The sequence below is a fragment of the Cetorhinus maximus genome, chromosome 1 (genome assembly GCF_964194155.1).
Source record: "Cetorhinus maximus chromosome 1, sCetMax3.hap1.1, whole genome shotgun sequence".
NCBI lineage: Eukaryota > Metazoa > Chordata > Chondrichthyes > Lamniformes > Cetorhinidae > Cetorhinus > Cetorhinus maximus.
In genome coordinates, this window is record NC_135879.1 from 189,086,691 (window position 1) to 189,108,902 (window position 22,212).

The 22,212-nt window shown below is 43.1% G+C and overlaps 1 protein-coding gene across 4 annotated transcripts in view; it reads right to left on the reverse strand.

The window, feature by feature from the left end:
* The window catches only part of pdzd2 (PDZ domain containing 2), a 631,303-nt gene that overhangs the window by 210,443 nt on the left and 398,648 nt on the right, over positions 1-22,212 (reverse strand). The window lies entirely within an intron of this gene.

Below are 22,212 nucleotides of genomic sequence, written 5' to 3' on the forward strand. Positions count from 1 at the left end.
CACTAACAATATCAACACTAACATTATCAGCACTAACATTATCAGCATTAACATTATCAGCCCTCACTCACAAGGAATCACAATCGTCACTGTTCACAAGAATGCATTTCAGGAATTCAGGTGTACTTTCCCCACAATTTTGATTCATTAAAATTAATGAACAGAAAATCTTTGGGGATTGTGCAACCAAAGGAATATGCACCTATATTCTTGCCACATGTTCACACCATGGAAAGTTCCCCATCAGCAGTGAAATTGGATGAAAGGTTAGGAAGACGTATAAAAGCGTAAATGTTATACTCACACACCCAGCAGCCACACTTGATGGAAGCATGGGGGATTGTGCCTCAACATTACACCAAGCAACGTCTTTCATTAACTTTATATATATATGCAGGCAACACTACTGCAATAGATGACCACTACTTAATTTAATTAGTAACATTTCATGGTACACCTCAGTTCAACAACAACTTCCATTCATCCAGCAAGATGTCCCAAGGTATCTCGCAGGAGCTTTGTCAGATAAAATTTAACACCAAGCAACCAAGGACAAAGCTTGGTCAAAGAAGTAAGCTTTAAGGAGTGTCTTAAAAGAGGAGAAATTGAAAAAAACAGATGGATAGGTTTAAGGAGGGAATTTCAGAGCTTCAAGCCTCGGCAGCTGAAAGCCTGTCTACCAATGATGGGAATCATAGATGCAGATGCATAAGAGATCAGAGTTAGAGGAACGCATCGATCTCGGTGAAATTTACAGAGATAGGGAGAAGGCCACAGAAGGCCATGATCACATGGATAAAAATATTAAATGCGAGGTACTACTGGACCAGGAGCCAATATACATTGGCAAGCACAGGGGTGATGAGTTCAAAGGTATAGCTACCTTTCAATGAATAGAGGTATTGGCTCAATTAATAGTACTATCACTTTTGAGTCAGAAGGCTGTGGATTCATGCCCCATTAAGGATGTGGGCACATAATTTAGGTTCACATTACAGTTAAGGACTGAGGAGTTTTGCCTTCTTGGAAGTTTCACCTTTCAGGTGAGATGTTGAACTGAGAATTTTCTGTTTTGGGGATGTAAAATATGTCATGGCACTATTTGACTGACTTGGCAAAATTCCTTGCTCGACAAACAACACCAGAAATCAATTATTGTTTGATCACCCGCTTACTGTTAATGAGGCCGTACTGTGTGCAAATTGGCTGTTAATTTCCTTCTATTACATTCACTATACTTCAAGAGAATTGCATTGAATGTGAAGCACTTTGAGATGTCTTGATGAATAGAGCTGGAAATTTGCTCAGAACCACCACAGAAACTTCACTAGAAATATGGTGGAAACCCTGTTCACTCGCTTAAACTCCAAGGAAGCCATGGTAGCAAAATGGGAACAGCTCCGAGGAAATATCCAGCTATTGCAGTGCTATATAAATAATTGAAATGATCCTGTAGATTATCTGTTAAATGGTTCTAGTAACAAAATCTGATTATAAAAAGTAGAGGACATGCTTCTCCCATCCCTCAGTACTCAATACTCCCAGTTGTTAGACCATTCCCTACACTGAAATATCTACCTAGATACAAGGTACAATTAAACACAATTGGGGTAACTACAAAATCTGCCTCACAAGTGATCCTTTATGGGCAAAAAAGGGGCGAGAAATCAGTGCTGCACACTGAAAATAATTGCATTTAAAAACAATCAGCATAAGTTAATTAAAATTGAAATGTAGGCACAACTTTTTTGTTACAGAATTAGGAACTATTTGTTTTTTTAAGTAACACCTCCCCAAGATAATAACATATACACACAAGGACAGATGCTTCTAATTTTGTTAATGCATTTGCAAAGGCAGCCTGAGTAAGCCTGCTGTGGCAGTACTTTGAAATGTTTCTGTTCATTATGATGATTAACTCAAGGTCTGACTTTCGATTAAATACTTTTTAATTTTCTTCACCCAATGCCCTGTGTATTCTGCATGCAATGAAATTTTAACAAGTGGAAATTAACTTATTCTTCTCAATTTGCACTAATTTCAGTAGAGATGCACTAAACATGAACAAATAGTTCACAGATGTACACACTTTTTAAAAAAAATAACAAGGCTATTATTTTTGAACAAAAATGATCAAACATCAAAAAGTCCTGGTGCTCTGCACAATTCCCATCGAGTTAGAAGGTATGAAAGTTGATTGTCCTATTGTGAAAACCAGAAATGCCTAAAAAGTGTGGAAATTAGTTCATATTTGATATGCTCCACTGTTTCCTTAGAGTTGCCTTCTAGGTGCATCAGCTCCAATGCAGAACTACCAATGTCCAATGCTGACAGTGATCATGTTAACTTCAATAGACATTGTTCAATCGCGTAACCCATGGAATTGCATTAATGTATTGAGTCGTACAAACTCCCATTAAGGAATCCCCAGTATTTAAAAGCAGCTTTGTGATACTCTTTCGAGTTATCAACAGTCACAGATTGCAACTCTTTTTTGAGTACAATCACGGTTCTTGGTTTCCGGGAGTGGGACATGAACCCACAACCCTCTGATTCAAAGGCGAGGGTGCTATGAACACAAGGATCATTCTATCATCCTCATTGGCTCACTAAACACTGTGCTAACAGTAAATCATTATCCACTGCATATGACCATAAGGAAAACTATCGCCCCCAATAAAATAGATGACACAATGCAATTTGATTAGAACAAATGAAAATTCACATCTTACATGTGAACAGGTTTGCCACTGCCTGAAAAGCTGGCACAGCAGAAAACCATCAATTAAACTAGACATAATGTATTTCCATGATTAGTTTTTATCACTTCAGTTACTTTCTTCTCAAGCTCATGAATACCACACACTGCTGACTGAGATTACGCAATCAGACATGTTACCTATCAGTCGGCACCTTTACCACAATATTACCATAACTCAAAGATAATTTACAAACACACATATTATGCTACAGACACTCATGCACAGTCAACACTTACTGAATATTTTTTGTCTTACCTGCCTCAACATCAACAAAACAGATGCAATATTAATTTTTGAAAGAGGAGTAAAGGAGTCTATTTTGAGAATAAAGTATTAAAGAAATGGAAACAAGAAAACAGCAACCACAGCTAACAGCTTCTCTTGCTAAGAGAGAGAGGTGACAGGTGTTCATGAAGCAGTACAGAATCTCGCACCGAAGCTCTTACTTGTATAGCCAAAAGGAGTCTGTACAAAGGCTTTACAGTATTAGCATTTGAAACACCACTTCTAACCTTCTATAAACCCCTTACTCTTGTGGGCAGGCAACTGAATTAAAACTCAATGGATATTGGTTGGCTAAGGGATAGCGTACTATCAGAAGGCTTTTTGTAGATATTCAGTGCATCAATGAAAACATTACGCAGCAGCACAAGAAGAAAATTTTGCAAGCTTTCGTCGTCTTGAGGGCTTCCTCGAGGGAGAAGGTGGGAATGCAAATAAGAGAATGAAGCACTTCACGTCTGTCATCAAACACATGGTTATATTTTACAATTCATGAACATTGACTAACAGAAATTGGAATTTCTATACAAAAGTCCTTATTCTAACATAAACAATAATTAATATAATTAAGTAAAAATGTTGCTTGTTAACATATTTCTGTTCTTTGTTGGAATTAAGCAGCACTATCGGTAAATTATGTGCTCAGCTTATCTGCCAATGTTGCAAACTTTTTTTTAGCTTGTCCATTGTCCCCCACCGTACAAATGTCCAAGTTACCCTTATGCTTAGCAAAATGCAGATATAAAGCCCCAAATCTGATTACCCTATTTATAGAGAAAATATTTGCAAAAATAACCCATTGACATAACCTTAGAAAAACATGAGCAGAAGTGTAGAGTCATAAGTGGAATTCACCACCTAACAGGTTTGTCAAGCATGACCTCTCTCCCTGCTTTTTGGATACCTCCGGGGCTTTCTGCCAGGTGGTCACATAGTTTTGGGTGAGGTGAATAGTGGATATATTGTGATACGTTAGAAATCACAATTGTGTGCTAAAAGCTGAATGGATCAGAGGGTTTGTTTCTGTCCATCATTGTTTGGGTGTTCCGGTATGCCAGAAAGCCAGCAGATTTTCAAGGCTATGTTCACATACTGTAATTGCTGACATACAAGTGGACTGTGACTGTAAAACGTCTGGGGGATTAAACACTAATTCAGAATCAAAAATAGATTAATACAGCAGAAGACAGCAAGTAAAGAGAACATCAGAGGCAAGGCCAATTTTAACTAGCAATTAATTTTAAAATGCCCATATTCTGTTTCTCTCAGTTTACCGTTGAAATGAGCTACCATCTGGTTCCTATAATACCAGACAATCAGTCAGCAAGCACTCAGCTCACCTAAACAGGACTGTTCAAAATTAGTTTGGGTTAAATTGCTGGTTAATGGAATGCATCCCAACTTTAAAAGCAGCTGTTAAAATAACCAGCTGGAAATGTCCTTAGCTCATAGCTCATGAAGGAAGCAGAGCACAGGTAATTTAAAACATAATGGCCTGAATTTCACGCTCCCCCACTGGTAGATTTTCAGACGGGGGTGAGCGTGAAATTGAAGAAACAGCATTCCCCCTGGGCTCCCACCCGCCCCGACATCACAGTGATTTCATGCTGAGGTGGGCAAGGCCTCCAACAGGATACCGCCCTTGACCTTAAGTGACCAATTATTGGCCAGTTATTGCCCATTTAAGGACCGTTTCCTGCCCAGCTTCAATTTTTAGGCCGACGGGAGGATTTACCTGGCATTGGGGAGGCCTAAAAATGAAAGGGCTTAGATCTCAGTTGGGAAGCTGGGGGAAGGGCACCTCCATCAGACTCCCGCTTCTGGCTTTGGGTGCCGCCCCGACCCTTAAGGTCCAGTGGCCGCTGAACCTCCTTTCCCCGCCACTGCACACCCCGCCTGGTCTCTTCCCCGCACACTCCATTCACCAACTTCTCCCCGTCCAGGCCTTCCCCACCCTCCCGGCCCTTGAGCCCCTTCAACTAACTTTGCCGTCCGGTCCTGGGGATTTAGGTTCAGGTATCTTCCTGAAGTCCCTCTTCTGTCCACTGAAGCTCTTGTCACTCTAGGGACTAGAGAGCTGCCAGCAGTTCCCTAAGGTGGAATTCCTCCCAAGTAAGGGGCTGGAGTCCTGCCTGCAGCCAATAGATGCTCATTTGAGTGTGAAATGGCTCCGGGACAGTTGGAGTCAGTGGGGATGTGTTCCCTGCTGACCCTTCAGATGGTGGGAAGGGAAACACTGCCATCTGAAAAATTCAGGTCAATGTTGATTAAAAGTTTCAAGGTATAATGCTCCTGTTACTGTATAAAATGCATACCCTCTGCTTTATCATGAACTATACCTGTGTGAGTCAGCCATAACTCAGTGAAAGCACTCTTGCCTTTGTTCAGAAAGTTGTGGGTTCAAGTCCCACTGTAGAGGCTTGGGCACATAATCTGACCTGATACTTCCATACACAACTGAGGGGGTGCTACACTGTCAGAGGTACTATCTTTTGTATAAGATGTTAAACTAAGGCCTTGCCTGCCCTCTCAGGTGGACATAAAATATCCCATGGTACTACTTGGAAGAAGAGCAGGGGAGTTCCTCACTTATATTTATCCCTCAGCCAACATCACTAAAATAGATCATCTGGTCATGATCATATTGTTGTTTGTGGGGTCTTGCTTTGTTTTATTTGGCTGCTAAGTTTCCTACATAAAACAGCGACAACACTTCAAAAAGTGCTTCATTGGCTGTAAATCACTTTGGGGCATCCTGAAGTCATGAAAGTGTTATGATGTCGGATTTTTTTGGAAATCCAAAACCCAGGTATTTACTAAAAAAATGAAGCTACGTGGTTCATGGTTTAAAACAAAATAATTTTACTACACTAAAATCAAATAATATGAATATTAATAACTACAGTCAGCTGTATAAAGATATTAAAAGTACAAAGAATGCAGCAACTTAGAATCAAAGCTGAACTTCTTAACTCAAGTCTCTGCACCCATTTGACTTATACCTTCAAAAAACTCAAGTCAGATACCTGTCAGAATTTGGAAGATTAACTATTTGGTATGAGTACTGCTTCGAAGATTCGTACAAGGATTGTGATTTCTTGGGTCTAATGCTTATTTCCAACAAGATTTTCCCTTCAAATCTCTTCCAGCTGAAGATTTCCCTTCAATACAGGTATCACTAGTGTCTTAAGCATAGCCACTTCGGGTTGGGATTTTCCTGGTTTTAATGTTCTTTAACTCTGGAGTCTTGTATCTTCTCAGCTTGGCTATCCCAGAATTCCAACTCGTTGTTAGTAGAGTCCTTCAGTTATCAAGGTTTCTAAAACCCTTTCAGCCAACCCTTTCAGTCAACTAAATCCCGTTTGAAAGGGATTTTCACTGCACCCAGCTTGTTCTAACCTAAAACTGAACAGCTTGAACACAGAACCACACCCAGAAATCTATTCACCTTTATAATTAACTTCTGACTGATCTTTTTTTTTCCTGTTGTTTCTCTCCCAGGCAGTTTGGTCACATGATCAGTTACAAGAAGCAAGCTCTTTTTACATGAAATCTTCTTTCAGAGAAACCTAGGGAAGTATTATCCCCCCGTCGGGGGTGAAGTGCAGGAGTGGGCGCGCCTCCGATCAGTGCTGCCATTTTATGTGGGCGGGCCAATTAAGGCCCACCCAGCTTGACGTCCGCCAGGAAGTGCTATGTGCTCCCTGTGCGGGTGGGAGGGAGATTCTCTCAGCCGAGAGTGTGCTCTTTTGCGCATACGCACGAAAGAGCGCACTCATCTCCCTGAGGCTAAGCGCTGCCTCAGGCAGATCGGTGCCAAATTTAAAAATGGTGAAGGGGCAAAAATAAAATTTTCTTGACATGTCCCCTCATCTGACACTGTCACATGAGTTGGGACATGTCCATCACTTTTAATCAAACATTTATTAAACTTTTTAAAACCCTCATGAAACCTCATCCCGCCCGTGGATGAGGTTTCATGCTTTTTCTGAAGCCAGCCAGGGCTCCTGGCCTGCCCACCAACCTGAAGGTTGGATGGGCAGGTCCATTAATGAGCTTAATGACTTTTTAAATGGCCTCAATTGGCCATTGACAGTTTGGCGGGTGCACAGCTGATTCGGCTGCGCCCCCGCCGACCTGAAAATTGAAATGACGCGGGGTGACGTTGGGAGTTCCGCCCAACATCATCCCGTGTCATTTTACGCATCGGCAAGCAGGCCTCACCCCCCGCTCACCGACCTCAATATCCTGGTCCTAGTTCTGAAAAGGATCGTCACCTTGACATAAAAATAGTGTTCTTTCCCTCAAAAGTACATGGGCCATCACAAAATGTAATGTTTATTTGCAAGTCCATCTTTATTTTCCTTTTCTTTTCACTTGATAATTTTTAGGAACAGGGAAAGATTATTATACTCAAACAATTTTCTACATTATCAGCCAAACTTCTGTCTGGTAATTAATCAAAAGCCTTGCTGAAGTCTAGACAAAAAATACCCAAAAATAAATTACAGTTAGGCCCAACATATCCTCTAATTTTATTTTTTGTAATGTGCAGCTGATTTGTTTAAGTACACAGGCCATTTAAATTTATTTGCACACTAACTTAAAGGGGTTGACTTGTGCATGGCCTGCACAGGAACCTTTGGGTGGTGTACATGCAACTGGGAGGAAACATTGGTTTAGGTACTTTAGCAGTGAAAAAAGGAAACATTTCTTCACATAAATCTGGAACCCTCTTCCCCCAGAAAACAGTGGAAGTCTGAGGCTCTCTTTCCTCAAAAGACTAACGGAAATCTGGAACTCTGTTCACCCAAAAGACAGTGTATGCTGGGTCATTTGAAACTTTCAAGACCATGATTGACTGAGTTTTGCTGCATATGGATATGAACCTATAAGGAGCAAAGTCAGGTAGAGTTAAGATGCAGATCATCCATAATCTAATAAATGGCAGAACAGATTCAAGAGTCTGAGTGGTTTACCACTCTTCCTATGTTCTTTTGTAACAAACCCATTCCTTTAGGAATGATATCACACTACATGCCCACCTTCTCAACATAACTCTCAATCCCTTCTCTCTCCAGAAACATATCCAGCGGCTCCTTAAAACCATTTCTATTGCTCACTTCAATATCTGCAAGGGTCACTCAGCTCCAGACTGTACTACATCTCAGTTCAAACATGGACAAAAGAGCTGAACTCAAGAGGTGAGGTGAGATTAACTACCTTTAACATCATGGCAGCATTTGAATGAGTCAAGGAACCCTAGCAAAACTGAAATTAATGGGAAATAGGGGAAAACTCTCTGCTGGTTGGAGTCATACCTAGGACAAAGGAAGATAGTTGTGGTTGTTGGAGGTCAATCATTTCAGCCACAGGATATCACTGCAGGAGTTCTCAGGGTAGTGTCCTTGGCCCAACCATCATTGCTTCATCAATGACCTTCCTTTCATCATAAGGTAGAAGTGGGGATGTTCATTGATGATTACACAGAGTTCAATGCTATTCACAACTCCTCAGATACTGAAGTAGTTCATTCCCACAAGACCTGGAAAACAGTCAGACTGAGTAGGTGGCATGTAACATTCACGCCACACAAGTGCCAGCCAATGACCATCTCCAACAAGAGAGAATCTAACCATCGCCCCTTGACATTCAATGGCATTACCATTGCTGAATTCCCCACTATCAACATCCTGGAGGGTTACCATTGACCAGAAACTGAACTGAACCAGCCATATAAATACTGTGGCTACAAGAGCAGATCAGGGGCTAGAAATCCTGTGATGAGTAACTCACCTCCTGCCTCCTCAAAGCCTGTCCACCATCTGCAAGACACAAGTCAGGAGTGTAATGGAATACTCCTCACTTGCCTGGATGAGTGCAGCTCCCACAACAGTCAAAAGGCTTGACACCTAGGAATCGTGTGACGAGTAACTCACCTCCTCACACCCAAAGCTGTGACTAGTGGAGTTCCGCAGGGATCAGTGCTGGGACCTTTGCTGTTTGTGGTATACATAAATGATTTGGAGGAAAATGTAAAACAAAAACAGAATTACCTGGAAAAACTCAGCAGGTCTGGCAGCATCGGCGGAGAAGAAAAGAGTTGACGTTTCGAGTCCTCATGACCCTTCAACAAAACTGAGTAATATTAGGAGAGGGGTGAAATATAAGCTGGTTTAAGGTGGGGGGAGAGAAGTTGGGGGGTTGGGGGTGGGGTGGTGGTCGTAGGGACAAGCAAGCAGTGATAGGAGCAGATAATCAAAAGATGTCACAGACAAAGGAACAAAGGGGTGTTGAAGGTGGTGATATTATTTAAATGAATATGCTAATTAAGAATGGATGGCAGGACACTCAAGGTACAGCTCTAGTGGGGGTGGGGTGGAGAGACTGACAGGGCATTAAAGGTATAGATTTAAAAATAATGGAAATAGGTGGGAAAAGAAAAATCTATATAAATTATTGGAAAAAACAAAAGGGAGGGGGAAGAAACGGAAAGGGGATGGGGATGGAGGAGGGAGTTCAAGATATAAAGTTGTTGAATTCAATATTCAGTCCGGAAGGCTGTAAAGTGCCTAGTCGGAAGATGAGGTGCTGTTCCTCCAGTTTGCGTTGGGCTTCATTGGAACAATGCAGCAAGCCAAGGACAGACATGTGGGCAAGAGAGCAGGGTGGAGTGTTAAAATGGCAAGCGTCAGGGAGGTTTGGGTCTTTCTTGCGGACAGACCACAGGTGTTCTGAAAAGTGGTCACCCAGTTTACGTTTGGTCTCTCCAATGTAGAGGAGACCGCATTGGGAGCAACGAATGCAGTAGACTAAGTTAGGGGAAATGCAAGTGAAATGCTGCTTCACTTGAAAGGAATGTTTGGGCTCTTGGACGGTGAGGAGAGAGGAAGTGAACGGGTAGGTGTTGCATCTTCTGCGTGGGCATGGAGATGTGCCATAGGTGGGGGTTGAGGAGTAGGGGGTGATGGAGGAGTGGACCAGGGTGTCCCGGAGGGAACGATCCCTACGGAATGCCGCCAGGGGGGTGAAGGGAAGATGTGTTTGGTGGTGGCATCATGCTGGAGTTGGCGGAAATGGCGGAGGATGATCCTTTGAATGCGGAGGCTGGTAGGGTGATAAATGAGGACAAGGGGGACCCTATCATGTTTCTGGGAGGGAGGAGAAGGCGTGAGGGCGGATGCGCGGGAGATGGGCCGGACACGGTTGAGGGCCCTGTCAACAACCGTGGGTGGAAAACCTCGGTTAAGGAAGAAGGAGGACATGTCAGAGGAACTGTCTTTGAAGGTGGCGTCATCAGAACAGATGCGACGGAGGCGAAGGAACTGAGAGAATGGGATGGAGTCCTTACAGGAAGCGGGGTGTGAGGAGCTGTAATCGAGGTAGCTGTGGGAATCGGTAGGCTTGTAATGGATATTGGTGGACAGTCTATCACCAGAAATTGAGACAGAGAGGTCAAGGAAGGGAAGGGAAGTGTCAGAGATGGACCATGTGAAAATGATGGAGGGGTGGAGATTGGAAGCAAAATTAATAAATTTTTCCAGGTCCCGACGAGAGCATGAAGCAGCACCGAAATAATCATCGATGTACCGGAGAAAGAGTTGTGGGAGGGGGCCGGAGTAGGACTGGAACAAGGAATGTTCCACATACCCCATAAAGAGACAGGCATAGCTGGGGCCCATGCGGGTACCCATAGCCACAACTTTTATTTGGAGGAAGTGAGAGGAGTTAAAGGAGAAATTGTTCAGTGTGAGAACAAGTTCACCCAGACCGAGGAGAGTAGTGGTGGATGGGGATTGTTCAGGCCTCTGTTCAAGGAAGAAGCTAAGGGCCCTCAGACCATCCTGGTGGGGGATGGAGGTGTAGAGGGATTGGACGTCCATGGTGAAGAGGAAGCGGTTGAGGCCAGGGAACTGGAAATTGTTGATGTGACGTAAGGTGTCAGAGGAATCACGGATGTAGGTGGGAAGGGACTGGACAAGGGGAGAGAGAAGGGAGTCAAGATAACGAGAAATGAGTTCTGTGGGGCAGGAACAGGCTGACACGGTCGGTCTGCCGGGACAGTTCTGTTTGTGGATTTTGGGTAGGAGGTAGAAGCGGGCCGTCCGAGGTTGGGCGACTATCAGGTTGGAAGCTGTGGGAGGAAGATCTCCAGAGGAGATGAGGTCAGTGACAGTCCTGGAAACTATGGCTTGATGTTCAGTGGTGGGGTCATGGTCCAGGGAGAGGTAGGAGGAAGTGTCTGCGAGTTGACACTCAGCCTCTGTGAGGTAGAGGTCAGTGCGCCAGGAAAATGTAACTGGGCTAATTAGTAAGTTTGCAGACAACACTAAGGTTGGAGGAGTTGCAGATAGTGAAGAGGATTGTCAAAGGATACAACAGGATATAGATCGGTTGGAAGGTCTAATACAGGCAGGAATTATACAGTAAATGGCAGAACCCTTAAGTGCATCGATGGGCAGAGGGATCTGAGTGTACAGGTTCACAGGTGGATAAGGTAGTCAGGAAGGCATATGGCATGCTTGCCTTCAGTGGCAGGGGTATTGAGTATAAAACCTGGGAAGTCATGCTGCAGCTGTATAGAACCTTGGTTAGGCCACATTTGGAATATTGCGTGCAATTCTGGTCACCACATTGCCAGAAGGATGTGGAGGCGTTGGAGAGGGTGCGGAGGTGGTTTACCAGGATGCTGCCTGGTCTGGAGGTTATTAGCTATGAGGAGAAGTTGGAGAAACTCGGATTGTTCTCACTAGAGCGACGGAGTTTGAGGGGTGACTTGATAGAAGTTTACAAAATTATGAGTGGCATGGACAGAGTAGATAGAAGCTTTTTCTCAGGGTGGAAGAGTCAATTACTAGGGGACATAGATTTAGGGTGAGAGGAGAAAACTATAAAGGAGATGTGCGGGGCAGGTTTTTTACGCAGAGGGTAGTGAGTGTCTGGAATTTGCTGCCAGAGGAGGTGGTGGAAGCAGGTACAATAGTGGTGTTTAAGAGGCAGCTTGACAAATACATGAATAGGATGGGAATAGAGGGATACGGACCCCGGAAGTGCAAAATGTTTTAGTTGACGGGCAATATGATCGGCGCAGGCTTGGAGGGCCGAAGGGCCTGTTCCTGTGCTGTATTTTTCTTTGTTCTTTGTTCAAAGGCTGTCCACCATCTACAAGGCACAAGTCAAGAGTGTGATGGAAAACTCTGCACTTGCCTGGATGAGTGCAGCTCAAACAACACAAGAGTTCGATACCATCCAGGACAAAGCAACCCCCTAGATTGGCACCCCATCCATCTACACCACCAATACACAGTGACAGCAATATGTGTACCATCTACAAGATGCACTAAAGCAACTTGCCAGCTTTTTTCAACAACAGCTTCCAATCCGGTGACCTCTACCACCTACAGAAACAAGGGCAGCAGGTGCATGGGACTACCACCACCTTCAAGTTTCCCCAAGTCACATACCATCCTAATTTGGAACTATATTGCTGTTCCGTTATTGTTGCTGGGTCAAAATCCTGGAACAATTCCTAACAACACTGTGGGTGTTTCTACGCTACATGGGCTGCAGTGGTTCAGGAAGGCAGCTCACCACCACCTTCTCAAAGGCAATTAGGGATGGGCAATAAATCCTGGCCTAGCCAGGGATGCTTGTACCTGATGAATGAATACAAAAATTCTTTCCCAATCCAATATTAGTGCTATGCCTCTGTGCCTTCTCCTAACTCAAGTATTTTAAAGATGTGGCTTGACACAAAGAACGCACAAAGAATTTCCTTTTTAAATTGTCTTCATAATCTTGAAAACTCAAACTAGGTCACCTAATTATCATAACAGGTCTGTAAACGGAGGTTGGAACATTGAACAGCAGCAGGTTACAACAGCATCATGTCACCAATAACATCTGCTCAGAAAATAGAAGTAAAACAGAGACACAAATTAATTGCAAATTTATGCACCATAACGCAAAGCAAATCTGTTATGGTGCAAACTTTCCATGTTGTCCAATCTGGTGAGATTTCTGCACTGTTATGATTTTTTTCTATCTGGGTATTTAGCTCATCTTGAAACCTGCCAGTACAGTGACACTTTCCCTTTGGAGATACACTCCAACGGATAGAAAGCAGAAAATAAATTTATTTTAATTTTTTACGACAGCTTTATGCCCTCCCATGGGAGTTCCAGTTTTATTCAACTTGAAATTTGATGAATCTCCAGCTGATTCTCCTCTTGAACGATATTAAATTCACCAAAAGTTAAACTCAGCATGCAGTGGTCAATGGTTCAATTGTTCTGTGTTTGATTATGAGAGTCTGGTAACTGATCTATGCTCACTGTGCTTGGTTGGTTAAGCCTGGCTATTGACTCAGAGAAAAGTAAACAGACACCACAGAAGCTACGAGAAGCTGAGCTGAAGGGATGATATAGACATTTCAAGCACTGTGAAAAAGACTCTGTTAATATAGTTCCTGCACACTTAGAAACTAGTGCCACCTCTGCATTGCTTTGAGGCAAATCAAGTAAGCAGAACACTAATCTCATCAGAAACTCTTGACAACTCATTGCAAAAAATGCAAAAGAAAACACTTCTTTGTTTTACAAAGCATCTTTCAAAGGTGGAGCTGAGGAAGTGTTACAATGTGAAAGCAAACTGTGGAAGTGCAAATATTTGGCACAACTCCACAACCAGTCATGTAATTCCAACATATAAGAAAACTGATTCAGACAAAAAGCTTGAAAAGTGTTGTGACGAATGATGCCATTTCTGATGCCCTAATGTGGTTCTGGTGGAAGTTTTACCTTAATCATTACAAAGGTTTCTCAGCAGACAACGCACCATTATCAACATATTTTACAATCACTTTATCATAACAAATGTAATTCAGCAGACATTGCATTGTTATAAACTTGACTTACAGAAGAACATAAGAAATGGGAACAGGACTAGACCATTCGGCCCCTCAAGCCTGCTCCCTGCTCCGCCATTCAATAAGATCATGGCTGATCTTCTTGTATTTCGATTTCCACATTCCCATCTAACTCCGATAACCTTTGATTCCCTTGCCTAACAAGAATCTATCTACCTTTGCCTTAAAAATATTCAATGATCCTGCCTCCACCACCTTCTGAGGCAGAGATTCCTTACCATTAAAATTAGCTTAAGGACAACATAAAGCTGTTGTTATTCCCCAGGCCCCAGCTGCCAAATGTGTACTGCACCTGTGAGGAGACTCAGTTTTCCTAATCCAGTCATTTTCATGGCCCTGTGCTGGGAGTGAGGGGAAGAAGGCCTATAGCTGAAATCCAGCCGCCAGCCCTCCAGGGGCTTTTTAGCTAATAATGCACAATGGTAGCCAGAATGTCCTGAGACCTGAAGATCATCTGAGGGGGTAATGAAGATGACACCATAGCCAAGAATTTTAACCTCCACCCAAACAGGCAAGAAAGAGTTGTGGGGGGTGGTGTTGTAAGGGTGGCCGAGTTGCTACTGCAGACACTTCTTAGGTGGAAACAAAATTTATTTACAATATATTCAGCAGCCACCACATGTGTGCTTTCAACTCCAACTCCATCTCCACACTGTCTGCTGAGGTAGCCCGTGCTACTCTCCTATTGGTTACTACAGACCATGTGATCTTTCCTAACACGTATTATTTTTAAAAGGTACATAACACACTAAATAAAACCATAATTACTACATTCCTCCCCCTTTAACTCAGCTATACATATTATATTTACAAGTACATGTTTTTCAAGACAGCAAAATATTTACACTGGGCAAGGAATTTATAAGTTCAGTCTTTCAGGTGGTTTCCTGGTACATGTGGAACGTTGCAGCTCCACAACTTCAGATTCTTTGTCAGGAACCTCCTTTTCCAGAGTTGCCTGAACATCAGGTGCTTCAGTCGGAACTTGCAGTTCTGTTTCCTCAACTCTTACAGGAACATCAGACATATCAGTCCTGGGTTGAGTATCCTCAACAGGAAATGCAGACCTGGACATGGTCACTGGTGGAACCAATTCTTGGTGATTTGTCTCTCTCTTCCTTAAATGGTCCACATGTTTCCAGATGGTCTGGCCTTTCAACTCCACATGGTAAGATAGAGGTCCAGTCACTGCACTTATTTCACCCAGTAACCACTTTAGTCCTTCTCCGAAGTTTTTCACATATACTGTCTCTCCCTTGGTAAATTTCCTCTCACGACTATGCCAGTCATGTCTAGTTTTCTGGCTTTCCTGACTCCTTTCCACCTTCCTCTCTAAATTTGGCATTATTAGGCTCAATCTTGTCCTGAGATGGCGTTTCAACAAAAGTTCTGTAGGTGTGACACCTGTTGTTGTGTGAGGGGTAGTCCTGTAATGAAAAAGAAAGCATGCTAGCTTGGTTGCTAAGAAATCACCAGTTAGCTTTTCCATGCCTGCCTTGAATGTTTGAACCGCTCTTTCGGCCAGTCCATTTGAGGAAGGGTGGTACGGTGCAATTTTTACATGAGTGATACTGTTGAGGCTAATAAACCGTTGAAGCTCAGCACTCATAAATGCTGTGCCGTTATCGGAAATGACTACCTCTGGTAGTCCATGAATGGCAAAATTTTGACGTAATTTCTCAATTGTAGTGGTCAACATTGGTGACTTCACCTCATAAACGTCCAACTATTTTGAATGAGTAGAAACATTGCTCCCAGGAAAGGTCCAATGTAGTCAATGTGTAACCGTACCCAGGGCCTACCTGGCCACTCCCAAGGGTGTAATGGAGCTGTCGTTGGCAACTTTTGTAGTTGCTGACATTGCATGCAATGCTTCATTAAATTTTCTATTTCGCCATTCATCCCAGGCCACCATAGATAGTTGTATGTTATGGTCTTCATTTGGGAAATTCCTGGATAGGCACTGTGTAGTTCAATTAAAAGTGGCTCCCTTACCTTTGGAGGAACTATCACTCATGCTCCCCACAATAAAATGCCATCCTGGCTAGTTATTTCACGTCTTCTGTTGAAGTACAGTTTTGTTTCATCAGATATGGGCTCCTGTGACCAACCATGTAGCACTTGTTCTCGTACTTGAGATAGGATTGGGTCCCGACTTGTCCAGTCTCTGATCTGTTGAGCACATACTGGTGAGGAATCTAAGAAATTTAACAGTAAAACAAGTTCCTGTAGAACTGGGATGTGCTCAGCATTTTCTCGTAAAGGCAAATTATTAAGTGCATCGGCATTTGCCATTTGATTGCCAGGCCTATGTAAGGAAGTGTATTCGTATGCTTCCAGAATTAAGGCCCATTGTGTATTCTTGCTGAGGCTATGGGTGGTATAGCCTTGTCCTCACTAAACAATCCTAGCAATGGTTTGTGGTCTGAAATGATTGTAAAATGGCGGCCGTGTATCTGCTGGTGAAATTTCTTGACACCAAAGGTGATGGACAGGCCTCCTTTTTGATTTCACTATTGGCCAGACATCTCTCAGATGCAAGCTCAACTTGTCTGAGCTCAGTGGCTGAGTCTCCCAAAATTTCATCATCTGTCTGCTTCTTGGGAAATTCTGTGACTTTTGTTTCCAAAGCCTCTTTGCTTTCATTTAGCTGATTCTTCATCTCTTCCGTCTCTTTTTTTGTATTTTTTTGCTGCCTCCTGGAAAATTGAACATTGTTGTGTTTTCTCTGCCAACTGATTCTTCAGTTTGTTCAGAAGTGCTGAATTATTTCTGTTTCTCTTCATACTTTTCCAGAGGTACAAGCTTTGACTTGAGGGAATCTTGTAGCATGTGAAGGTCTTTCAACAGGTTTTCTTTTTCCCTGTGAAGGTTGCTCACCTCGTCTCAAACTTTTGTCATCAAGCAGGGTCTCTTCAAGTTTCTTCTGCTATTCTTCCAGGGTTTGGCTTAAGACAGCCTTCATTTCTTCAGGTTGTTGAGTCCTTACACATTCCTTTTTCAAAACAGGAACGCTTCCAGCTTCCTTTTGGAATCCCAGTGGTTAATCAAGGTTGATTTCTCTTAGCCAATTTCACCCTAGAAGGCTTGGTCCTCTGCCTCTCAATACCAACACTGGTAGCTTTGCAAAATGGCTTCCTCAATGGACAGTTACTCTGCTTATACCTTTTACTTGAATGTCTTCACAGAATCACAGTGCAGAAGAGGCCCTTCGGCCCATCGAGTCTGCACCGACACGTGAGAAACACCTGACTACCTACCTAATCCCATTTACTAGCACTTGGCCCACAGCCTTGAATGTTATGACGTGCCAAGTGCTCATCCAGGTACTTTTTAAAGGATGTGAGGCAACCTACCTCCACCACCCTCCCAGGCAGTGCATTCCAGACCGTCACCACTCTCTGGGTAAAAAAGTTTTTCCTCACATCCCCCCTAAACCTCCTGCCCCTCACCTTGAACTTATGCCCTCTTGTGACTGACCCTTCAACTAAGGGGAACAGCTGCTCCCTATCCACCCTGTCCATGCCCCTCATAATCTTGACCCGTGTATGTTTTTAATTTGGCAGCTATTTCTTCAAAACTTACTTGAAGTTCACCATTATTCAGGTATCTGAAGGTATGTTCCCCAATTACTACAGTGGAAGTTCCCGTGTTCACTTCCATTCTAATAGATTTGCCATTTAATTTCACTGTGACAAATATTGGTTCTGTCTTTCCAACTGTCAGATTAAACAATGAGTAAATGTCTTAATTTGCTGTTTCAGGCTCTTCTACATTCTGGATCTCATTGGGCTTCTTCCTATGTTTACAAGCCTGTTTGAATCTTTCCTTGAATCTGCCTCATTATATGTCCATTTCTGCAACAATAGTAGCATTTGATTTTTTTAAACTGCCAATCGCTAAAAGATGGCTGTTTCCACCTCTATTAAAATTATTCTTTGATTTCGCTGCTAAGTTATTTTTCTTTATTCTTCGTCTAGCAGGGGCTGTTTCTCGCTTCTCGGCAGAGTCTTGCATTTTCGCGCCCTTTCTGGCTGGCGTTTCCTACCCGATGTAGAGGATGGCGCCATTTTCCGCGCCCTGTATGGCTTTTGAATCTCTTACTGCGCTTTCCATGGCCAGTGTTATCTCTAGCGCCTTCTTGAAAACGAAATTCACATTGGACAATAATCTTTTCTGAACAATGTCCTTGTTCACACCACACACTAAATGATGTCTGAGCATGTCGTTCAGAGACGTACCGAACTCACAGTGTTCCGTTAGCTGCTTCAAATTTGCCACATGGCATGCAATTGTCTCACCCGGGCTCTATTTTGTGAATTAAACCTGAACCTCTGCATCGTGATTAAGGGCTTTGGTTGATAATGACCTTTCATAAGGTCCACCAATTCATTGAAATTTTTTGAATCTGGGGCACTGGATGCCATCAAACTTTGAATCAAGCTGTAGGTTTTGCTTCCCACAATTACTTAAGAGGATCGCTTGCCTCTTCTCTTCCTCCCCTAATCTCGTTCGCTTGAAAAAAGAACATGAGGCATTCTATGTATTGAGGCCAATCATCTGTGGCTGGGTCAAAACGATCAATTCTCCTGAATTGCAGCTTTTTGAGAGTGGATAACTTCTTCAATTCTAACGGAGCTTGCCACTTACAATCACTGGGCGAGGTACAGCGCTGATTTCTTTCTAACTTCATTTCTTCTGTTCAATCCTGCTTTATCCTCATCGCCAGTTTGTTGTAAGGGTGATCGAGTTGCTACTATTGATAATAGATTTGAACTGCAGACACCTCTTAGGCGGGAACATAAAGTTTATTTACAATATACTCAGCAGCTAATGTTCTTTCAACTCCAACTCTATCTCTGTACTGTCTGCTGAGGTAGCCCGCACTATTCTCCTATTGATTACTACAAATCATGTAATCTTTCCTAACAAGCATTATTCTTAAAGGTACATTACACACTAAATAAAACCATAATTACTACAGGGGGTGAGGGGAGTAAAATACCAGGATTGATCAATCTGATCCCAACACAACACAATTCCCATGCAATTAAACTTTTAGAGAACAAAATTAGGCCATCAATGAGGCTCCCGCAAAAGGTAAACAGGGCCTTAATTAACATTCAAAAGGCACAGGCCATCAACATTGTCAGCTTCGTCACTTAAACATACTGTAGGTTTTGGAGGGGCACACACTGTCGGTTGCCCAGCTGCGGATCCAAGGCAAGTAGTACCTACTGCCTAAGGAAAGTGCAGATAGTCAGCTCCATTTAGGAACCCTTGCGAACCAAGAGGGGCAGTGGTTCACCTAGGCCTCACATGGAAGACTTCTACCACCACCACCCGATCCCCCTAACACCAAACCTCAATCTGCCTCTCTGGATAATGGCCCGGAGCTTCTTCATGGAGTCTTATCTACTGAGTGACCTCTGGGGACCATCCATCTACTCTAATTGTGACAGATTCCAGCACAAAGTCTACTGCCAGAGAAAAGAGAAGTGGGGGGCCAGGGATGTGCCTTCGCACCTCAACTGCATTGTTACACTGGACTAGGACCTACTGCCTATTTATGCTGTATTAGGCACACCCCAGAGATCTGTGGTGGTGGGGGCAGGGGGATTTTAGGAGATGTGACACAACTGATTTGCCCCATCTAGGAACAGAACATTCCCTGGGTACAACAAAAAAAAAACCTGTCGTCATTTTCTAGTAAGGTAATTTTGAAAACAAAGATTTGTATATTGTACAATATCTGATTTATTGCAAGCACAATCAACAAATATAGAAATTGGACCATGAACAGGTGTGGTTGGTGAAAGAGCCCACTTAGTGAGAACAATTCAGGATGCGTTTTTAGGGTGAATTTAATTCCTGGTTGGAAAGCCAGCTGGATGCACAGTGGGAGGCCCCGTCCATTTAACAACAGGGCCTCATTAACATCCTGCCACCCAGCTGCAAACCAAAAGAGATGTCCAGAGACTAGTCAAAGGCTTTAGGCCCAGAAAGATCAGGCAGCTCTCAGTAGTCAGCCAGGTGACTGGGGTTTGTGGGAATTAAGGTGATTTTGTATATAAGGAGAGAGGAGAGGAAGCCTGAGTGACTATCACCCAAGAATCCTGCTCCTCCCAGCCAAAAACAAGTTTTACATTTGCCAAAAAGGGCCTGCATCAGGTTCTCAATAGGTTTAACAGAGCAGAGCTCCAAGCAGATGGTCTGTTCAGTAGGCGGTTAAAATTTCATCCAGTCAGAGGAGGCTGGTGTTTTCCAGTACCATTTCTCTGCTGAAGACATTGGCAATTCGGGAGGGTTGGGGAAAAGGTGGAGAGGAGCCCAGAGATTGTAGGTCCAGGCAGTTCCAATGTATCCTATCGGAAAATTCCAGATCCTGGCACCTGCTACTTTCATATAAGAGGGTTCCTTAAAAAAATTGTCTCCTCACCACCTACCACCACATCCAGTCTTCTGTGGCCCCGGTCACAATCTGGTCTCAAATTTGTAACCCCAATGCTACCCTCTGTCGGCACCACAACACTTATGCTCTTCAGAAAACCAGTGCTCCTCAGTAAGCAGCATTTAACACGGCATACCAGATTCCACACATTTTGCCAGGTCTCTTTGAGGCCAAGGATGCAGAAATTCCCAGTGTAAGAGGTCCCCATGTTCAATGTTTGTCGTGATTAGAGATCCTGCCCAGGAAATCCTATTGCACAATATCTGGGTCCCAAGAAAAATCCTACTGGAGTTACAATGGACAATTATTTAATGGAGAAGGTGCTGAATCTCATTTCTAAAATAATGAGCTACCTTTTAGTACCATTTGCCTGATATAGGAAGCTGCCAGTACTAAACGTGGGGAGTGTAAGTGATGGTGCACACTGATAATATGACAGTCTTTCTGCTGGTCCCGAGGGTGCTCATTAAAGTGACTATAGTTTATAAACTTATTTTCCGGATATTCCACATGTCTTAGTTATATTTTCTAGTCAGATGAAACATTTCTACAAGACGGTGTTCCAAACACATGTTGCAGAATTATTACATTTATACATGACAGCCAATGTAACAAAAGAACACAAGAGATAGGAGTAGGAATAGACCATACAACTCATCGAGCCTGCTCCACCATTCAATACAATCATGACGGATCTTCAGCTTCAACTCCACTTCCCCCACCCCCACCACCCTTCTCCTATTATCCCTTGATTCTCTGAGGGACCAAACATGTGTCCATCTCAGCCTAAAGTATATTCAATGATGGAACATCCATAACCCTCTGGGTTAGAGAATTCCAAAGATTCATGAGTCTTTGAGTGAAGAAACTTATCCACTTTTCAGTCCTAAATGATCGGCCCCTTATCCTGTGTCTGTGCCCATGTGTTCTAGATACCCATCCAGGCAAAACAGCCTCTCAGTGTCTTCTTTGTCAAGCGCCTTCAGAATCTTGAATGTTTCAATGAGATCAGCTCTGATTCTTCTAAACTCCAGAGAATATAGGACCAGTTAACTCAGCCACTTATCATAAGACAACCCTCTCATCCCAGGGACCAATCTAGTGAACCTTTGCTGGACTGCCTCCAATATAAGTCTATCTTTCCTTAAATATGGGAACCAAAATTGCACAGCATGCCAGGAGTGGTCTCACCAAAGCTCTAGCAAGTCTTCTTTATTCCTGCACTCCAATCCATAAGGCCATAAGACGTAGGAGCAGAAGTAGGCCATTCAGTCCACAGAGTCTGTCTGACATTCAATGAGATCATGGTTGATCTGATAATCCTCAACTCCACTTTCCTGCCTTTTCCCCATAACCCTTGATTCCTTTACTGATTAAAAGCCTGTCTATCTCAGCCTTGAATATACTTAATGACCCAGCCTCTACAGCCCTCTGCGGTAAAGAATTCCACAGATTCACTACTCTCTGAGAGATAAAATTCCTCCTCATCTCTGTCTTAAAGTGGGTGACCTCTTACTCTGAGATTATGCCCTCTGGTCCTAGACTCTACCAAAAGGGGAAACAACCTCTCAACATCTACCCTGTCAAGCCCCCTAAGAATCTTATATGTTTCAAGAAGGTCCCCTCTCATTCTTCTGAACTCCAATAAGTACAGGCCCAACCTACTCAACATCTCCTCATAAGAAAATCCCTCCATACCCAGGATCAACCCAGTGAAGCTTCTCTGGACTGCTTCCAATGCCAGTATATCTTTCCTTAGATAAGGGGACCAAAGCTGTTCACAGTATTCT